Source organism: Narcine bancroftii, chromosome 12 (genome assembly GCF_036971445.1).
Source record: "Narcine bancroftii isolate sNarBan1 chromosome 12, sNarBan1.hap1, whole genome shotgun sequence".
In the NCBI taxonomy this organism is placed as follows: Eukaryota; Metazoa; Chordata; class Chondrichthyes; order Torpediniformes; family Narcinidae; genus Narcine; species Narcine bancroftii.
Window position 1 is genome coordinate 98,338,541 of NC_091480.1, and position 22,633 is coordinate 98,361,173.

Genomic DNA, 22,633 nt, shown 5'->3' on the forward strand with positions numbered 1-22,633 from the left:
TGTGGCATCTGCTAGAAAGGGTAAGAATAGGAAGATGTGGCAGATGAATGTGTGGCTAAAGAGTTAGGGCAGGGGCTTAGATTTGTGGATCATTGGGAACTCTTCTGGGGAAGGTCTCACCTCTACCAAAAGGACGGGCTGCACCTGAACTGGAGGGGGACCAATATCTAGATCTGTTGGGGAGGGTTTAAACTAGTTTGGCGGGGTGGGGGGTGGAAATCAGAATGAGAGTATGGAAATTATAGTAGAAGGACAACTAGATTTGAAGGGAGAGAGGGACCAGATTGTTAGAATTAATGAAGGAGAGGGGGTAGTAAAAGTAGATGGTAATCAAAGGAGTGAACGTGGGGAGACATTCTCTCAAGTGTATATATATTTTCAATGCAAAGAGCATTGTAAGTAAGGTGGATGACCTTGTATTGACACATGGAAATATGATATTGTAGCCATCAGTGAAAGTTGGTTGCAGGAGGGGCATAATTGGCAGCTAAATGTTCCATGATTCCATTTTACACATGATAGAATGGGGGATGAAAAGTGGAGGAATCGCATTGCTTGTTCGAGAAAACATTACAGTGGTGCTCTGGCAGGATAGATTGGAGAGCTCATCTGGTGAGGCTATTTGGGTGGAAGTGAGGAATTGGAAAGGCATGAAAACACAAATGGGAGTGTATTATAGACCTCCTGATGGACAGAGGGAATTAGATGGGCAAGTTTGTAAGGAGATAACGGATATGTGTAGTAAACATAAGGTGGTGATTGTAGGAGATTTTAACTTTCCACACATTGACTGGGACGCCCATCCTGTAAAAGGGCTGGATGGGTTGGAGTTTGTCAAATGTGTTCAGGAAAGTTTTCTAAATCAATACATGGATGAATCGATTAGAGAGGGGGACAGTATTGGATCTCCTATTAGGGTACAAGATAGGTCAAGTGACAGGTTTGTGTTGGGTGACACTTTGGGTCTAGTGATCCTAATACTATTAGTTTTAGGTTAATGCAGAAGGATAAGACTGAGTCTGTGACTCTTGATTGGAACAATGCTAATTTTGAGGAGATGCAAAAGGATTCAGAGGGTGTGGGTTGGGATCATTTATTTTCTGGGGAAGATGGAACAGATAAATGGAGGCTATTCCAAGGGGAAATTTTGAGAGTCCAGAGTCAGTCTGTCCCTGTGAAGATTAAAGGAAAGCCTCTGTTTTCAAGGGATTTTGGGGCTTTGGTTCAGAGGAAGTGGGATGTGGACACAGCAGGGAATGATGAGGAGCTTTGAGGAATATAGAGTGCACCAACCCCCCCCCCCAAAGAAATTAGAAAGGCTAAAAGGAGAATGTGGCTGCTTTGGCAGCAAGGCAAAAAGAAATCCAAAAGGTGTCTTCAGGTACATTAAATGTAATAGTGAGGGATAAAATTGGGCCTCTTGAGGATCAGAGGGTTAGGGGCTGTGTGAGAAGTCACTGGATATGGGAAATTTTAAATGATTTTTTTCTTCACTATTCACTAAGGAAAGGAATGTTGAGTCGAGTGAAGTAAGGGAAAACTAGTAGTGAGGTCATGGAAAATATACAGATTAATGAGTAGGTGGTTCTGGCTGTTGTAAAGAGAATCAAGGTGGATAAATCTCTGGGTCCTGACAAGATATTCCCTAGGACCTTGAGGGAAGTTAGTGTAGATATAGCGGAGGCTCTGACAGATATTTAAAATGTCATTAGCCACGGAGGAGGTGCCAGAGGATTGGAGGGTAGCTCGTGTTGTTCCACTGTTTGAAGAAGGCTTTAAAAGTAAACTGGGTTTACTTACCAACTCTATATTGGTGTACTCTATATTGTAGGCCTGCAAGTCTGACTTCAGTAAGTAAATTAATGGAGAGTGTTCTTTAGAGATGGAATATGCAATTATTGGATAGACAGGAACTGATTAGGAGTAGTCAACATGGTTTTGTACGTGGTAGATCATGTTTAACAAATCTTAACAAATTTTTCGAGGCGGTTACTAAGTTTTATGAAGGGAAGACTGTGGATATTGTCTATATGGACTTTAGTAAGGCCATTGACAAGATCCGTATAAGAGGTTAGTTCGGAAGGTTCAATCATTATGTTTTAATGTTGAAGTAGTGAATTGGATTCAACAATGGTTGGATGGGAGACGTCAGAGAGTAGTGGTGGAAAATTGTTTGTCATATTGGAGGCCAATGACTAGTGGAGTTCCTCAGGGATCGGTACTGGGTCCATTATTGTTTGTCATGTATATTAATGATCTGGATGTTAGGGTGGTAAATTGGATTAGTAAATATGCAGGTGATACTAAGATTGGTGGTGTTGTGGCCCATGAGGAAGGTTCTCAAAGATTTTTGTGGGATATAGGCCAGTTAGAAGTGGGCAGAAAGATGGCAGTTGGAATTTAATACTGATAGTTGTGAAATGCTACATTTTGGTGGGACTGATCAGCAAAGGTGATGCACGTTAAATAATAGACAATTGAGTTCAGTAGAGCAAAGGGATTTAAGAATTCTGGTACATAATTCCCTAAAAGTGAACTCACATGTAGATAGGATGGTGAAGAAAGCTTTTGGTATGTTGGGCTTGATAAATCAGATTATTGAGTACAAGAGTTGGGATGTCCTGTTGAAGTTGTATTAGGCATTGGTAAGGCCAAATCTGTATGTAGTTTTGGTGGCTGAATAGAGAGAGTCAGAGAAGATTTACAAAAATGTTGCCTGGGTTTCAGGGTTTGAGTTGCAGGGAAAGTTTAAACAGGCTAGGACTTTATTTCCTGGAGCATAGAAGATTTGATAGAGGTATTTAAAATTTGAGGGGGGACAGATGAGTAAATTTGCATAAGTTTTTTCCATTGAGTGGGGGAGATTCAAACAAGAGGGCATGGATTGAGATTGAAGGGAGAAAGTGTAGGGGAAACATGAGGGGGAATATCTTCACTCCGAGAGTGATGGAAGTGTGGAATGAGCTTCCAGCCAAAGTGGTAGATGCGGGCTTGGTTTTAATATTGAAGGAAAAGTTGAATAGGTATATGGACGAGAGAGGTATGGAAGGTTATGGGCTGGAAGTGGGTCAATGGGAGAAGCTGTTCGGCATGGACTAGAGGGGCTGAACTGGCCTGTTTCTGTGCTGTAATTGTCGTATGTTATATATGCGCTTGTTTTCCTAATTATCCAGTGGTTGCTGTGACTTGCATCATTTATCACCAATATTCCTAAAGAAAATTTAATTTCTCATTTGATCTTGATACTGACATTTTTAAGTTCTGGTTTTACTCCTTGGAATTTTTAGCTTTTTGATTCACCACCACATGTTAAATTACTATTTAATGTTAAATTAACACCATGTTAAATTAATATTTTCTTTATCTGACTTCCAAAATGTATGAAGATGATATCACGTTGGGAATTATAGAATAGGGTTGCCATGACCATCAGTGCTCTCTGCATTTTTAAGTTGGTAAGCCTAAACTTGTTTAACTCTGTATAATTCTAACATTTTAAATCTGAAACTAGTTTACCAGCAGGCAGGTATTAGAAAACAGTATTCACTTTATACTATCTGGTGATTATTTGGTGAAATGTTTGAACCACATTCTTCAGTGGCTTGATATTTCCGTCCTTATGTACAAATTCATTATTCTTTGCCAGTATTAATGCGTATCATCAACTTCTGTTACTGGAAGATTTGCACACTTTTGACCCTGGTCTGTGCCCAGCATGTATGTATTCACCAAGGATGGCTGATGTGCACGAGGGAGGTTCATACAGTCCCATTTGGAGAATTCTGATAGTTTCTGTGATTGACTGCACTTCATAGCAGGCAACAGAGATTTTTCAGCGGCTTCTAATCTTGCATAATTCAGCTAAATGCACTCAAAGTGTCATACAAATTGTTAATCAAGAAGTTCTGCTCTAATGCCAATGGTACTTCAAAAGTATTTTGTGCCAATCTATTGGATGTGTTTTGAAAATGTAATACTATATTCAGTACTAAATCACAGAAGTTGCCCAGCTAAGGTATCAGTGATATTGTTACAAAATAGATGCCTGCTGATGCATTTCATTAAACCTTCATATGAAGGTTCTCGCGCAAACTGATTGTCACGATGCAAGTAAGACTTGTATTAATTAAAAATGTTTGACGGTTGATGTGCCATTTGAGCATTTTATTTAATGACTCTTTTATATTTCACCTGACAGTCAGTAATTATGAATAATTGGTCAAAACAATGGGCAGCTGCATGGAATGAAAATCCTTTAAATATTTTGACTTTTATAAATATTATTAAAATATAACAGCGATTTTGGTGCATACTACATTTAAACCTGAATCAAAGTGAGGTACTATAGTCTTGTGCTTTTTAAAAAAAAAAATCACGATATTCTGATTTATATTCACCATGGATCAAGAATCTTGGAGATTTGATTAAGATTAAAAAATTGACCTGGATTGCCATTCCACACTCAGACTGAGCAGCAGACTCCATTCATTCTCTTGGTCCCAGTCAGCAGGTCAACTTTGGAAAAATATTGATGGAGTTGGATGATTGAAATGCCACGTGAGGGATAGGCTTCACTGACAGAGGCTTTGAAAGGTAGTTGGTTCTGCATGAGGTGAATAGCTCTGTCAATTTGGCCACTCTCCACTGTTTTAAAAAGGGAACTGGCAGTTGAAAGTTGTATGTTCTAGTTCAATAGTTCTCAACTTTTTTCCCCCACTCACATATCATAAATAATTCCTAACAAACTACAGAGCACCTATGGCATCCTAGGCCATAGCTGCTCTGTGGTTAGTAAAGGATTACTTAAGGTGGTATGTGAGTGGAAAGAAAAAGGTTGAAAAACCATTGTTTTTAGCTCAATATAATGGAACTTGACAGTTGGGGAAATCAATTTCAGAAAAAATCAAAAATTATCTTGATATTCGTTAGAGTGGGAAACGTGGTTGGAGTGGTAATTGATTGCAGTGTTTAGTAAGTGAAACACGAAAGTCTGCAGATGCAGTGATTGTTGTAAAAACACAACATGGTGCTGGAGGATCAGTTGATCTATTCAGCATCTAGAGGAGACAAAGATCTAGTTTAGTGTTAGGTAAGACAGTGAGCATGAATCACCTGATCTGTATTATCTGCATCTATTGTTTTCTATATGAGAGTTAACTTTTTTCCAATTTATCCTGGTAAACAAACTTATGCTTTTGGCATATGAGCATTTTGTGGAAGATTTCTCTGTTCAGATTTTTATTTTTTTCTCATTGGAAGCAGACATTGCTTGTAACATTCTTGCTGTGATGAATTTAGAATTATATTAATTAATAATTGTTTATTGCATTCTTGGTCCATAGTGGTAAAAGGACTATAACCTTTTGGAGTATTTTTATTGTAACTGAATTAAGTTGATAACCTAACAGGCAAAACTCTCCATTACTTTAGAATGAATGGTTTGTTTCTATTAAAATTCTGAATTCCGTTTGCTAGCTTATCTCTCATGAAGCTATGAACAGTAAATTTTAATAGCCTATTTTATGAAGACAAGATCATGTGATCTGAATTAATGTGGATCTTTGCATTTCATGCAATGCTTTTAAAAAAAGCCAAGAACAAACTATACTGTATGCTGAATATTTTATGTGTACATATATTATTGATATACACTTTTGTTCTGTGGATAGGAATATTGTTTCAAATACTTTAGCGCAGGCATCCTGTCAAAGATTGAAACGTTTGCTGTTGCACTTTAGTCTGTCATTCTTTAGCTGAGGACAGTAATTTGTAAATCTGTAATTTGTTAATTTCTTTAATAAGCTGTCAGTAGAGAAATTTGGATTAAACATTTGTGCTTAGTTTTCAGCATTTAACTCAATGTCATTGTAAGACTGCTAGAAGAAATGAGAGGAACAGCTGGAACTGGGGTAATACTAAATGCAATAGAAACAATGAAGCAATAACTTCGAAGAAAGGATTGTACATTGATCCAAATGATCATGTTTTGTGAATTTTCGATATTTAACTTCACAAGGTGAAGTTAGATGTGGGTGACGACTACAATTTGCTATGCAATGTTCTTTGTGTCATGTGGAGCACTAAATTTTATTGCTTCTCGATAGCGAGAGAAAAATTTGTTTTTCGAGTGAATATTTTAAAAATTGAATTGACAAAAACCTGGAGTATGTCATTTAAGGTTTGCTGCACCCCTTTCTTTGACATTGAGGATTAGAAATAATTACAGCATCACAAATGGTTACCTGCATTATATTAAATGAAGAATTGCATCTTGTTGGAGCCGCAGATTGTCTGGAGATGTTCTAAGGTGGTCATGTGGTTTTGCAAGCAGAGAGTCAAACAGGCTTTCTCTCAGAGAGAGAGAGAGAGAGAGATCATTTCTACAGGGTGACGGCTAGCAACAGATGCTGGGAGTGGAACAGGACAAGCTGGCGAGCTTGTGGAAAGCCCTATTTGGAGGACTGCGTGGTCAAAGCCCTTGTGATTCATGCAAGAGGAGAGGACTGGCTGTCTAATGTTTCACTTGGAATAAGAAAAAGGAGGAGGAACTCTATGGGGACTTGAAAGAAAGAGGTTACACATGTGCACTTAGAATTAGAAGGGGGTTAAGTGAGGTTAAAGTGTGATTCTGTTTTCATGTTTAAAGATAATTAAAAGCAACCATTGGTGAATATCTATTGCTGCTGGATTTTGGGGCCTTCTGGGCTCGTAACAGTACAGCCTGACTACTGGGCAGCCCCATGCCCCAGCTCACATAACTCCTTTTTCACCATCTAACTACTTGGGGAAAGAATGCATTTCATGGCAGGATTCTAAAAAGCATTGATGTACAGAGCCAGATCCATTGCTTTATGAAAATAACCACACAAGTGGATTGATAAGGAAGTAAAAAAGGAGTATGACCTGCTTGCCATTGCAGGTTGAGAAATTGAGAACAAAAGTAAGGAAGTCATGTTGCAGCTATATAAAACTTTGGTTAGGTTGTACTTGGAGGTTCTGGCTGTGCTATCACAAAGGATGTGGAAGCTTTGGAAAACATTCAGAAGAGATTTACCAGGATGCTGCATGGATTAGAAGTTGAGCTATAGAGAGAAGTTGGGAGTTTTCTCTGGAGTGTAAAAGGCTGAGAGGAAGCCTAATAAAAGATTATAAAATTGAGGGGCATAGATGGGGTCAATAGTCAATTTTTTCCCCAAGTAAAAATGATACCTACAAGGGGATGCATTGAGGATGGAGGTAGGTGTGGAAAGTTTAAAGGAGATTTACGGCAAATTTTAAACAATGAAAATGGCTGGTTCCTGGCATGGGGTGTTAGGGGTTTGGAGTTGTGGTTGGAGCAGGTACAATGGTAGTTTCATAGAATTCTGGTTAAACACATGAAAATGCAAGGAATAGAGTGATATCCATCACGAGCAAACAAGAGTTTGAGTTTAATTTGGGCATCATGTTTGAAACAGATATGTGGGCCATAGGGCTTGTTCTGCTGTAATATTCTATGTACTCATTTGACTGGATGACCCCATTAACTCATCCATATTGTAATCCAGACCTCACCCTATCGCAGATAATCCTTTTATCCCCTCTCTATCCTTCCAGTCACTTTCTCTGCAACTTTAAGATTACCATATTTAAAAAAAAGTTATTTTCCAGTTTGATAACATTAATTCTGTTTCTTTTCCACAGAAAACACTGACCTGTTGTTTCTATTTTTTCGGCATTTTAATTTTAAATTATAAAATGGGAAATAAAGGTTTTCCAACCTTTTTAAACTATTCTTCAAAAGCCTTTGATTTGTATTTTTGCCTTTAGATTTAAAAAAGATTCATTGTTTCTCAGAAATCTCTTCTCAAGCAGTGTCTTGGGGCCAAGGATAACACTCTTTTGCTCCAGTTTAGTGGGTTTTGAGGCCAGTCTTTGGAACAATCAGGAGGTTACTGATGGGGTGGGGTAGGTAATCTGCAGGTCAATCTGCTTCTCATTTTGATTTAGAACTTGTGCTTGCACCAGATGCTTGGCATGAAGGCTCTTCTGATCAACTCCATTTCCTAGTTGGAGGGGATTTCACAACTTCAAGGAAGCTTTGAGGAAATGTTTCAATCTTTTCTCTGTCCACCTTATAATTTCCTCCCATGGCAGAGCTCTGATTAAATTGCTGAGTTTAGGTGAATGGGATGGCCTCCCATATTGGGCCTCAATACTGGGGATGTTGGTGTGGGAGAGGATGCTGACATTGCTTTGTGAACGAGCATTTTGTGAGGAAAGTTTTTTTTTAAGTGGTTTGAGATATTGATTTGTAGTCCTGATCTCAGAAGTGCAAGGATTAGTGCTGCCTGAGATGTCTTGTTTCTGGTTTGAGGTTATCTTCATGCAAACTTTCATCAATTGATCAGAGATTTTGGTGCATTAAAGGCAATGGTGCATTTCATTGATGTTTGTGCTCTTGAGATGTGGTATACAAAGATCTTGATCCTGTTGGTGTGTTGGGGTAGTATGGTGCAGAGAGAGCATGATGGGGGAGGGAAGGATTTTGGACTTCTGGATATGGGGTGTATGGTCCAACCCCGCATTATTTCATTAACTAGATAATTCCTTTGTCGTGGCTCAGAGCATAGTCAAAAAAACATTGTTTGCATACTGTAACTCAACCACTAAGGTCTGAGTAATGTTGGTTTAGGAATGGTTGGCAATAGGTTGAGTTTCCAATTACTAATGAAGATCATTTCCCATGGGAAGATGGTTTGAGATGAGGGGCAGCATTGCGTTCTAATCACAAGCTGCTCTTGTCCATGAGCCTGCCCCTTCAACACTGATCTTCTTGTCTAGTATTTAAACTCTGAAGAAGTCACCAAGGCAGCACTTCTCAGACAATGCCTCATAAATAGCCAATCAACTCCCACTAGGCAGGTTCCACTGAGTGTGCAAAGCTTGAGGGTTGCCCTGGTCTGCATAATTGGTACCTGTGAAGACACCCTTGGGTACTGTGAGAATGACAAACAGACTGAAGAGTTGATCATGGTGTTCTTGGATTAAAAGATCCACCTGGATTAAAAGATCCACCTTTTATTGAAGGAAAAAAAAACTGCAAGATGAACAACTAAAGGCAGAGGCCACATCAGAAGATAAGATGTTGGAGGAAGAGACCATAGAAAGCTTAATAATGGTATAGCTATGGCATGAGTTCTTCAAAGCTATAGATGTAATCTCTGGTCTAAGTAGCCAAAACTTCACCCCATTGAGCCAAAAATAGGGGTTGAACTCATCAGGCACAAAGGTGATCAAAGCCAACTGAATGGAAAACTTTGAAGACTCAATCAAGGCAACAACTTATTTGAACCAGCCTTTTGCCATTCCTGATTAGAAGCTGTGAAGACCATGTCAAATTAAAAAGTTTACAAAAATGTTCTCAGGAGCAGGCAGTGTCATGACAGAAATCCTAAAACTCACTCACAATCCTGATAATCTTTGAACCAAGTATAAACACAATGCTGGAGAAATTCAGCAGGTCAAACAGCATACTTTGTAGAGCAAAAATAAAGATGCACAACCAACATTTCAGGCTTGAGTCCTACCTTTGAAATAAGTTGATTTGTGGTGTTTCCAGTGGAGTCTCACTGCTACAGGAAAAAGTATAGTCTTCAATCACTGCCAGAGAGCAAGTCCTTGAATTGCACTTGGGATTCTGTCCATGTACAGACATGGTGGACATGATGTTCACTATGTGGCAACTTTTATATAAAACAAAATTCAGGAAGCAGCAGAATCAACCATATCTGATCATCTTTGACCTATGTAAAGAGCTTGACTATACCAACAATGTTAAATATTTGCCACCCTGTCCACTTTTCTCATAACTTTCAGAGAATTATGTATTTGTACCCTTGGGTCTGTCTCCAGAGCCTTGTCATCTACAGTAAAATCGCCGTTATCTGGAAAGTGAACAAAATCCATCCAGAGTGGAACCAGAGTGCTTGTGATATTTGAAGCAAGTCCGTCTGCAATTCAAGAAGCAAAATACTTGGTGCAACTCGACCCACACTCGCACAATGCATGCAGCGGCATAGGAATGAAATCAGTCCAGTGGAATTCAAGCACCCAGCAAAACAATGTGGGAAAATAAATAGGTTTTTAAAAAAAAAAGTTTAAAATGGGTACCCCTTACCAGCAGTTCGCCAATCACACAATCTACATCAGGTGAATGTGAGTGGAGGAAAGTTTCGGGAAGATGTCAGAAGTAGATTGTTTACACTGTGAATGATGAGTGCCTGGAATGCTCTGTCATGGTGGTGTTAAGAGGCTGATGCAATAGGGAGATTTGGAAAATTCTTAGATTGACACATGCATGGAAGAAAGACAGAAGGTTATGGGTTGTAAGGGACAAAAGAATAAGGTTAAAGTGGATTGTTTTTGTAGATTGGCACAATGCCATGGGTCTAAAGTGGGCTGCACTGTTCAATGTTTTATGTCCATTTGTGATGTAATAATTTGTGCTGCAGCTGTAGCTTCAGTTGACAAAGTATTTGCAATTCGTTGAACCATTTCATTGGTGAGGTTCTCCCTGTTTAAGATGTTCTTTGAAATCTAACTCATTATCCAAGCTTTTCATTGTCTCCTTTATCTAGCTTGGGCTTATTACTAAATTGTATGTTTAGATAGAAAATTGAACCTGGGCCTCTACTTTTAATGCAATGCAGTTAAGCACACACACACAAACCCCCACTGATCCCTACTTACAAACAAAAAGTTTACAAGGTACACTACAGGATCCCATATAGCTTTGCTAAGTATATAATATGGTGTTCACACAATGTCCACATCGCATGTCGCCCAATTTCATAGAACGTATCGTGGACTTTAAGCGGCATATACCTGTCCTTTTGCATTAAACCCATCCTTTTTCTTTGGCTTGCCTTCGCAGATGAAGATTTATGGAGGGGTAATGTCCACGTCAGCTGCAGACTCGCTTGTGGCTGACAAGTCCGATGCAGGACAGGCAGACACGGTTGCAGCGGTTGCAAGGGAAAATTTGTTGGTTGGGGTTGGGTGTTGGGTTTTTCCTCCTTTGTCTTTTGTCATCCAAACCCCAGTCAAATAACTAGTGTTGTAGTACGTGGGCTCCATTCTTTCCTTGGACAGTAATCCTTAACCCCTTTCAGTTCTGCATGGTATGTACTTTTGTTAATTGCATTGTGAATCATGTCGCTATTAATCTTCTGAGTACCTATCAATGTTTAGGCATTTTAGTTTGGTGGCCAACTACTAAATATTGGCTGGCCATTTAAATACATGAGATCTGAAGTTATTGGTATTAATGAAACTGATGGGTATTTGGAGTTTGAGTGTTCTAATTGCATTTTGTCCTGAGAATATTATAGAGAGAGAACAATGATGCGCATATTGTCAAGGGAGGTGAAGGATTTTGCAGAGGTGGCATTAGTGGGATCTCTCTGGAGTTTTAGGTGCCAACTATAGAAAGTCCAGCATTATGGAGAAACCTTGGACTCTATCTTGGCCTTTGACCCGATCCCACATGATGGATTGCTTTAGTGGGTAAAATTGCACGGAATCCAGGGAAGCGAGCCGATGACAGAATTGGCTTGGTGTTAGAAGTCAGAGGTTAAGTGGCAAAGGTTAGTTTTTCAAGAATAGTGGCTTTAGCCCAGTAGTGTGTGGCAGGGAATGGGTCCTGTATCCATATGATTATTTATGATTTGGACGCGAAGGTAGCAGGGTTAGTAAGTTTGCAGATAATTTCAAAATTTGTGGTATAGTGGCAGTGAGGAAATTATCCAAGTTTACAACTGAATATTGATCAAATGAGGAAAGTCGTCCAAGAAATTACTCAATTAAAATTGTTAATCAGGTGGAAAATGTTACATTTTTTTGGAATTAAACCATGGCAGGACTCTCTCAGTAAATGACAGGTTTCTGGAGTGTATTGCAGAATACTGAGACGCAAGGGCAAAAGTACATAGTTTCCTGAATGTCATGTTGCAGGTAAACGAGGTGGTGAAGAAATTATTTGGCATGCTTGCCTTCATTGGTCATGGCATTGAGTATAAGAGTTGGGATGTTATGTTACAGCAATGCAGGATGCTGTTGAGACCACACTTGGATTGTAATTGTGTGTACATCTGGCTGCCTAATTATGGGAAATCTTTCGCTAAGTTAGAAAGGGTGCAGAAAAGATTCACACAGATATAACTGGGATTTGGGAGCTTGAGTTAAAGAAGTGACTGGGTTTGCTAGTGTGTTGGAGACTGAGGACTGACCTTGGTGAGGTGTATAAAATTGAGTGGCATAGATGGGTCTTTTCCCCAGGTTAGGAGTTGAAATTAGAGGGGATAGAGTTGAGATGAGAGGGGATGGATTTAATTAATAAACAATTATATAAAACAATGAATTTAAATTTTAGTTTCCATCATTACATGATGGTTATAACCCCTCCCCATCTCTTCCTCCCTAAACCACTCTCCCCCAAATAAATTTGTATATATAAAAAGTATATATAATAATAAAAAATAAAGAAAAAGAAAAATAGCATCATTGATTGCTTGGAGGATTTTTCAACACACTGGACTTCAGCAAGGTTTATATGATCAGTTTAGGGAAGAAGATTAAGTCGGGTCTCTAGAGTCTGGAAGGATACCACTACATATTTGTACATTTGCATATCTGGCTCCAAATTTGCAAAAAATATACCATATTTATTTCTCAAATTATAAATAATTTTCTTTAAGGGGATACAGCTTTGAATTTCTGCAGTCCATCTTCCCATAGCCAAATGTGAATCTGAGTTCCAGGTCACTGCAGTACAATTCCTTGCCACCTCTAATGTTATTTTAACAAATTTCATTTGGTATATTATAGTTTCAATTTCGGTCTTGTTCCTTCTATATTTTCCAATAGAAATAAATCTGGGTTTTGTGGAAATACAATAGAATCCTAGAACTCTACAGAACAGGAAACAGGCCATTCTAGTCTATGCTGGCCATTGTTCAGATAGTCCCAATAACCTGTTCCCATTCCATAACCCTTCAGACTGCATGTACCTATCCAATTTTATTCTTAAAACTCAAGATAGTCCACACCCACCATATCAGATGGCAGCTCATTCCACAGTCTCACCAATCTCTGAGTGAAGAAGTTCCCCTTAATATTCCCCCCTAAACCTTTTGCCTTTCAACCTAAAGCCATGACCTCTCGTATTTATCTCTCCTAATCTCAGTGGAAAGAGCCAACTTGCATTTACTGTCTATACCCCTCATAATTTTGTAAACCTCTATCAAATCTCCCCTTATTCTTCGTTCCGAAGAATAAACTCCTAATCTAGTTAATCTTTCCCTGTAACTCAACTCCTGAAGACCCAGCAACATCCTCATAAATCTTCTCTGCACTCTTTCAATCTTAATGATATCCTTCCTGTAGCTAGGTAACCAGACTGCACCAATATTCTATGTGACCTCACCAACGTCTTGTATAACTTGTCTTCTATACCTGTAACTTGTTCCACAAAATTCCCTATTCACTCAAAAAGGCTCTACTTTGGGACATGACCAAGTTGAATACAAGAAAGTTCCTGTCTCTTCACCACACTTAAAACATTGATCTGATAAATCTGATTTAATTCTATTCAATTTTTGTTGTCAAATACAGCTGATATAATTGAACTAATCTATACAATTTTGATATAGATCTGACCATCTTTGCTCATCAATTGCAATATTCAAATCCAGCTCCCACCTCTGTCTAGATTTATGGACTCCATGTTTAGTAGTTTCAGTTTGTCATAAAAGATACATTTTTAGAAGTAAATTTCTTAGTATTTCCCTTACGAAATAGATTTTCCACCTCACCTCAAGTAGGTAACAGCATTGCTGGACCTAACTTGTTCCTCAACTCTCCTCTCATTTGAAAGAAACAAAAAATGACTTATTAGGTATTTCATATCTATTCCTTAGTTGTTCAAATGACATCAATTGGCCTTGTTCATAACAATCTTCAATATTTTTAATGCCTTTACAAAACCAAATAGTTAAAAATTGATTATTTTTTGAAAAAGATACAAGATAATTTTGAATCAGAGGCATCTTGGCTGATTATACTTCCTTTTATTCTAATTTCATCATTTAGAGTAATTAAATATTTCAACAATGGTGTTTCTTTAACACCAATCATTAATTTTGAGTCCCATTTGTATACCAATTCCTCTGCAAATCTCTCTCCTATTTTATCCAATTCTATTTTAACCCATGCCGGTTATTCTGTTCCTTCAAAAAAAAGTGAGAAATCTCATTTGAGCCACTCTATAATAATTCTTGAAGTTAAGGTGCTGTAGGCCTCCCAATTCATATTTCCACATTAATCTTTCTATAGAAACTCGAGATTTTACCTTTCCAAAGAAATTTCCTTGTGTTTTTTAATTCTTTAAAAAAAACATGAGGTAATAATATAGATAGGGTTTGAAAAAGATCTTGTACATGGGAATATATTCATCTTGATTCAGTTAACCTTTCCTACTAATGTTATAGGTAAAATCATCAACTTTTTAAAGTAATGGCAAATAATTCAATTTATATCAATTTTAAAAATTATTATCAACACTAATCCATAGATATTTAATCCCATCATTTGGCCATTTAAATTGAGTATTTCTTTGACAATAAGTATAATCTCCTTCTGTAAAGGGCATAATTTCACTTTTGTCCCAGTTTATTCAAGTCCGATGCAGGACAGGCAGACACGGTTGCAGCGGTTGCAGGGGAAAATTGGTTGGTTGGGGTTGGGTGTTGGGTTTTTCCTTCTTTGCCTTTTGTCAGTGAGGTGGGCTCTGCAGTCTTCTTCAAAGGAGGTTGCTGCCCGCCAAACTGTGAGGCGCCAAGATGCACGGTTTGAGGCGATATCAGCCCACTGGCGGTGGTCAATGTGGCAGGCACCAAGAGATTTCTTTAGGCAGTCCTTGTACCTCTTCTTTGGTGCACCTCTGTCACGGTGGCCAGTGGAGAGCTCGCCATATAACACGATCTTGGGAAGGCGATGGTCCTCCATTCTGGAGACGTGACCCACCCAGCGCAGCTGGATCTTCAGCAGCGTGGACTCGATGCTGTCGACCTCTGCCATCTCGAGTACTTCGACGTTAGGGATGAAAGCGCTCCAATGAATGTTGAGGATGGAGCGGAGACAACGCTGGTGGAAGCGTTCTAGGAGCCGTAGGTGATGCCGGTAGAGGACCCATGATTCGGAGCCGAACAGGAGTGTGGGTATGACAACGGCTCTGTATACGCTTATCTTTGTGAGGTTTTTCAGTTGGTTGTTTTTCCAGACTCTTTTGTGTAGTCTTCCAAAGGCGCTATTTGCCTTGGCGAGTCTGTTGTCTATCTCGTTGTCGATCCTTGCATCTGATGAAATGGTGCAGCCGAGATAGGTAAACTGGTTGACCGTTTTGAGTTTTGTGTGCCAGATGGAGATGTGAGGGGGCTGGTAGTCATGGTGGGGAGCTGGCTGATGGAGGATCTCAGTTTTCTTCAGGCTGACTTCCAGGCCAAACATTTTGGCAGTTTCCGCAAAACAGGACGTCAAGCGCTGAAGAGCTGGCTCTGAATGGGCAACTAAAGCGGCATCGTCTGCAAAGAGTAGTTCATGGACAAGTTTCTCTTGTGTGTTGGTGTGAGCTTGCAGGCGCTTCAGATATGCCCCCTCCATAAATCTTTGTCCGCGAAGCCAAGCCAAAGAAAAGAAGAAAATATAAATTTCACAAGGAAGTCTCAGGTTCTGTCCAATATATTAGAACATCTGGAAATAAACTAATTTTCTTCTTGATCAACCTTAAATCTCTTAATTTCCAAATCACTCCTAATTGGTTCTGCTAATATAAACAAAGTTGGAGTTAAGGGGCATCCTTGTCTACCTGATATCATCAATTGAAAAAAGGATGGATATTTGTCCATTAGTTACTATTTTAGCTTTAGGATAATTATATAATGCCTTAATCCAATTTAAAAGTTTTACCAAATCCAAATTTATCCAAGTCCTTGAACAAAAAGTCCCACTCCAATCTATCAAACGTAATTTTCTGCATTTAAAGCAACTGCAACTCTTGAATCTTTTTTGTGCTAAGTGTATAATACTAATTAGTTTAGCCATATTGTCCGCCAATTGTTTCTATTTTTTTCTCCAAAACCTATTTGATCCATATTTATTAATTTGAGTAATAATTTCATGGTTCTATTCACCAATATTTTGGCAAGAATCTTATAATCTACATTTAATAGTGAAATAGGTCTCTTAGGGTTTTAGTTTTTTTTGGTATCAGTAATTATTGCTGTTGAAAATGATTCTATGAGACTGAATTGCTGATGCTTAATAGGTAAATTTTTTTTATAAAATTCAAGTGGAAAACCATCTTCTCCCAGAGATTTATTACTTTGTAATGAATCATTGCCTCCTTCACCTCTATTTGTGTAAAATGGGAACTCAGTTCTGTTTGTTCTTCATATTCAATCCAGGTAAATTTATCTGAGATAAATATCTATATTTTCCTCGTTTAAGGACTCAATTTAGAAGAATAAGTGGGGATCTCATTGAAATATATAAAATTATGACAGTATTAGACTAGGTAAGAAGCAGGAAAAATGCTCCTGATGTTGGGGAAGTCGGAACAGGGCTAAAATGAGAAACTTCTTCACTCTAGAGTTGTGAACATGCAGCCAGTTCATTAAATGTATTCAATATGTAGTTGGATGTGGCCATTATGGTTACTAGAACATGGAGTATGGAGAGAAAGCAGTAGTACTGAAGTTTTGTGATCAGACATAATTTTAGTGATTTTTAAAAGGGTTGTGTGTCCCTTTTGCATTCAAACATTCATCTGATACTTTTAAACTAAATGCTGAAAGTTAACATACAGTTGGACCAAGCAATGTTGAAGGCTAATATATTGGCCTTTATTGCAAGAAAATTTGAGTGAGTGTTTTGAAATTAGGATGGCACAGTGGTAAAAATTTGGCGCCACTGGCTCAGAGCTAGCAACTGAGATCTGGAATAGACTCCTATTTGACAGGAAAAATTGTTATGAGAAGCATAGGGTTTTGATGACACTGTCTGGAAATCTTGATTGCAGGTCTAGTCTCTCTGGTAGGGTAGGTGTACAAGAGAGAGTAGAATGAAGATTTGCCAGATTGAATCTGATGATTTGGTGGGTTGGTTAATCCCACATGGAGAAGTATATCAGACTGAATATCAGAAATGATCATGTTAAAAATTTACATTTTTGATTCTTGGGATGTATGTAGGAATAATTCTTGAATGAACCCAGGGGCTATAGTCTCAAAATAAAGGTCCAGCCACACAGGGCAGGGATGAGAAGAAATTGTATCATCCAAGCAGAACTAATTTTAAGGGGAAAAGCACAAATCTTGTGAACAAAGATGCAGGAGGGACTCGACAGGGCAGCAGCAACCAAGGGTAGAAATAGTCAGTCAATGTTTTGAGTCAGGACTTTGTGTTGAATCTTGATAAAGGATCCTGACCTGCAACATCGGCTGACCATTTGGATGCTGTCTGACCTGTTCAGTCCTTCTGCCTTCTCTTTGTTCATTCATGAATTTTTCAAACTCTCTTGGGGTCTTGTTGAGTTGTAAGTCTGAAGGATCTCAGATGCTGAGTATGTTTTAAGACTGAGGTTGATATATTTTTGGATAATAATGCAATAGATAGTAATGGAGATCAGTGCAAAAAAAGTCTTGTTGAGGGAATAGATCAGCCATGATTTTGTTGAATGGCAGAGCAAACATATTTTATATGTTTGCATGCACCTGAACTAGAGTGAGTGAGTATGCTTAGTTTCATTACTGCAAAATTACAAATTAACTAAGATGATGTACAGTAAATTTTAGACTTGAAGCTCAATACATTTAAAAAAAAATCAAATCTCTTCCTATAAAAGCAGGTAAACGAATTGTGGAGGGAAAGAATTCCTGTATTGTCTGCATTGCACCACGAAACAGCCAACCATATAATATGAATGCCTTTTAATAACATTACTGATGTAGCAACTTGTGTTAATATGGCATTGATTAAATCATTGAATGAGGTTAACATTGTGTAGCTCTTAGATGTTAACAGCTTGTTTGAAGATATTTTATTCCAGAATGATTGCAGGGAAAGTCACCTAAAAATCTCAAATATGAAATGTTCTATTGTTTTGATGTGACAACATGTTAAACACCTGGCTGAATTCTTCTGTTCAAGTGGAGTTGGTCAGTTCTGCAGCAACTACTGTTGGAAATAAAAATCAAACTTTCAAGGATAATTGAAAAATATTCAACGTTTGTAAACTTGATGGTCTTGTACAGTAGACAATTTCCATTTACAAAGATGGTTTAATCTGTGTGTTCGACTTGGCAGCATTAGTTAGACTAACATCAATTTGATTGAAGTCTAGTGATTTTAGAATTGTAAATTACTGATGTTTAGAAACAAGTCAGTGCAGATGTTCCCAAATGATCTAATTGTAATTTGCTGTTTCACAGAAAAGTCTCATTATTTCAGGCAGCATCAACATTTAATTTTAAGTAAATTACATTGTTAATTAATAAAAAAAACCCAGCATTTAGATTAATATTCATTTTAGTATCAAGGTTGTCTCTTCCCAAATGGGCAAAGCAGACAAAGTAATAAAGTACCATTGAAACATAACAGCAAAATAAACTGGATCGATTGCTTTGTAGTTGCACCATTTGCGGCATACTTGGTAGTTTCAGTTCCCATCTGCATTTGCGTCAGATGAGTTTGCTTTTTCACACTGGCTTAGAGTATCTATTTTCTGTTCTCACTTGCACTCTCTTTAATAAATTGCTCATCATAATGAATTGGAATATACTGACTTTAAAAGCTGCTTGTTTATAATGTGGCGTCGCATATCTGAGGTCATTCTGTTAATGCTAGCATTACTTGAATTCAATATGTGATTAACTTGGTAGTTAACTTCATGGTGTAATACATTAAATGTTTCTGGACAATGCAGTCTTTGCATAAATTTCTGACTTCTGTTCAAGAACGAACATTTTAAAATGTTGGATGACCCCAATACAATAATTTTTAGGACAACACAAATCTTGATCACAAAAGCAGCATTTTGTACTTCAAAGCCTAATTTTTAAAAAGTGACATATTCTAGTCTTCCAACAGAAACAATTAGTATGCTGTGAGTTGATATATAAACACATAACTCAGTCTTTGCTTTATAAAGTAACGAAAGAATGCAGATTTTTGGATTTCCAATGCAAGTTGGAATATAGTACATTGAGAACCTTTGTCATGGCAAATATGTCATTGAGTTCCATGGATAAAAATGCTGGTCCCAAGAGGTGTTGGTTGTAAATATGCTTTTTGACTTATCATACACCTGTTAGCTAACAATTGTGAGCACAGGAGTAGCAACTTGCATTAGCTGCTGTGAATGTGAATCTTAGATAAGAAAAGGTTCAATGTGTCTACCATCTTTCTCTATGTGGTTAATTATCTGCTAGCAAGTCACCCAAAATATTTATCTGAGTGAAATACTATAGGAGGTCCAAACATGGTGAAGGCACGCCTGAAAGGGACCGGAGAGGGGAAAAAATATTGATTTACATGAAAAGCCTAATGGGAGAATTAATCCAAGTGGAGATGTCTAAAATCCAGTGAAGCCAGGAGCCTGATTGCAGTTATTAATGAAAATGCCCTTGCATGTTTTCATTCTGGCCATATGGGATAACTAATTTCTCAGGAATTTGTATTTTGAATGTATTTGCTTAGTTTTCCTGCCACTTTGTTATTCAGCATGATCATTTCTGCTCTCTCGGTTGATAAGGGACTCCTTAACTGTAGCTAGTTGCATACATATTTTCCATGTTGTAGGAAGCTCTTGAGTAAAAACACAAAAATGCAGGAGGAACTCAGCAAGTCACATAGGAGCAATAGGAGATAAAGATGTATAACCAATGTTTTGTTCCTGACCCCTCCAAGCTATGACCAAAAAGCAGGTATCTGTCTAATTAAAAAGGCTGGGGGAGGAGGGAAGAAAGGGCAGGGTGAGGAGCACAGCCCATCAGACAAAAGGTGGTCATTGGACATGGATTGGAGGGCAGGGGAGGAAAGGTGAGAGGGGAGAGGTAGCTCTGAATGCAGACACAGGGAGAGACAGGGTGGGGGCTAAACGGAAAAGTCGATATTAATGCCATCTGGTTGAAGGGTACCCAGACGGAATATGAGGTCTTGATCCTCCAATTGGCAGATGGTCTCAGTCTGGGAGTACATGAGACCATGGACAGATGCCTTCATTGTAACGGGACAGGGAATTGAAATGGATTGCCATTAGGAGATCCCCACTATTGCAATAGACAGTGAAGTGCTTAATGAAGCAATCTACCAGTCGTCGTCTAGTCTGTCTGACGTAGAGGAGGCTACAATGAAAGTACCTGATGCAGTCGATGACCCTGCAGATTCACAAGTGTGGCTTCACTTGGACTGTCTGGGGTTCCGAATGGTGGTTAGAGAGGAGGCGTGAGTGCAAGTGTAGCATTTCCTATGGTTACAGAAGTAGATACCAAAGGGACAACTGGTGGCAATAGGAAGACTGAATGAGGGAGTCGAAGAGGGTCCGGTCCCTGCAGAAAGTGGAAATGGGAAGGTATGTCTGCTGGTAGATGGATATATGTAGTTGCAGGTGGGAATGGATGCAGAGGTTTGTGAGGACAAAGAATCCTGACCATGTTGCATGTGGGGAGCATTGGGGGCTAGGGCAGATGTGCAGGTAATGGAGGGTATGGAGGTGAGGGCTATGTTGATGCAGTAGAAGGGAAACCACGATTTTTTTATTATGTTCCCTAATAAAAAGGAGATGGAGGATTTGCGAGAAAGGAATGGAATCCTTGAAGGGGACAAAGTGTGAAGAGCTGCAGTGGTGGCAGCTGTAGGAATTGGTGGTCTTGTAGAAAATATCTGTCGAGAGTTTGCTCCTGAGACACAGAGATCCGAGTAAGAGAGTGTTGCAAAGCTGTCATGGGATGGGATTGAATAGTTACAGAGAAAATACAGGAAAATACATTAAAATTTCCTTCCAATAGTGATCTAATGCAGAACAGGACCAAAACACATGAAATAAAGGAAGCAGCCCCATTATGACATCTATCACATTAGCTAATTTATCTTTGGAGAAATGTGCTCTATGTACTATCTTTTTTTTTCTTTCACACCATAAATCACATTAGCCATGATATACACTTTTTCTTTTTCACACATATACAGTGACTTTTTCTCCCCCCCCCCCCTCCCTCCTCCCAAGCCACCCCCCCACCCCCCCCCCCCCCTCATCCATTTTAGGTATACAATCTAGGTTGCATTAAGCCAGTCAGACAATGTTGCTCTATGTACTATCTTGAATTGAATAAGTGAATGCTGTGCACAAATAGAAGAGGAATGGACCAACTTTAAGCACTTGGTCCATATATCCTTGGAGAGAATAATTTGTAAGTTGCTCTCCCAAGCACTCTTAGTTTTATTCATAGAAACTCAACGCATTTTAGAAATCCATAAATGAATCCTATTAAACCCTTTTGACAAGGATTTATCCGGGAAAAAAAATCAATACAATTCTATCATGGGAGAATGGAAAAGTAGTAACTTAGTTGCTCAGAAAATCTCTAACTTGTTGTCCTATATCTTAAAAGAATTAAATTTATGTGATAAATACTCAAAAGTCATAAAATTATTGTTGTTACATTACTTTTGGGCTATTAATATTAAATATACTATTTTCTGGATTCATTACATAGATAAATTGGACTGCCCAGAATGGACATCTATGGAGCTGTCAGGTTGTAACAAATTTGCTCTGACTACACTACTTGGTGCTTCCCTTCCATTTTTTGGTAAAGGTAAATTTGTTACGAATTTGATTTCCATTCAGGCGCTGTTTTGAACTGAAAAAAATTTTCTTTGTCTGCTCCAATTATTAATTTTTTTCCTCCATCTTGCCTTGATAATTTTTTTCATAAATGGAGAGAAAAGGGTATCACTTCAATCTTTCACTTATTTGTAGATGGCTGTTTATAACCATATAACCATTTACGGAGCAGAAACAGGCCATGTTGGCCTTTCGAGTCCGCACCGGTTCACTGATTTTGCGCGCCCTCTTCAGGCATTGATCCCGGTTTGTATGGCTTGGTCTTGCACTCGTTGTGAAACACCTTGGAGGTGCAGTTTGTTACCAGTTTGTTTGACTCGGTCGTGCACTGGTGGTGAAACACCTTGCAGGTGCAGTTTGTTACCGGTTTTGTGACTCGGTCGTGCACTCGTGAAAAACCTTGCAGGTGCAGATTTTTACTGGTTTGTTTAACTCGGTCGTGCACTCATGATGAAACACCTTGCAGGTGCAGTTTGTTACCGGTTTTGTGACTCGGTCGTGCACTCGTGAAAAACCTTGCAGGTGCAGATTTTTACTGGTTTGTTTAACTCGGTCGTGCACTCATGATGAAACACCTTGCAGGTGCAGTTTGTTACCGGTTTGTTTGTTTAAAAAAAAAAAAAAAAAAATTTTTTTAAATTGGATAGATATATGGATAGGAAATGTATTGAAGGATATGAGCCAAATGCA

The 22,633-nt window shown here is 38.5% G+C and overlaps 1 protein-coding gene across 13 annotated transcripts in view; it reads left to right on the plus strand.

Moving 5' to 3' along the window:
- The window catches only part of LOC138746747 (protein TANC2-like), a 502,350-nt gene that overhangs the window by 15,622 nt on the left and 464,095 nt on the right, over positions 1-22,633 (plus strand). For 3 of the 13 annotated variants that reach the window (XM_069905106.1, XM_069905105.1, XM_069905109.1), the window contains one exon: positions 21,813-21,914. The exons of 9 other annotated variants lie outside the window; for them this stretch is intronic. The gene's annotated coding sequence lies outside the window, so the exon portion shown is untranslated. The remainder of the gene's footprint in view (positions 1-21,812; positions 21,915-22,633) is intronic. One more of the 13 variants, XM_069905107.1, reaches the window with a different exon arrangement.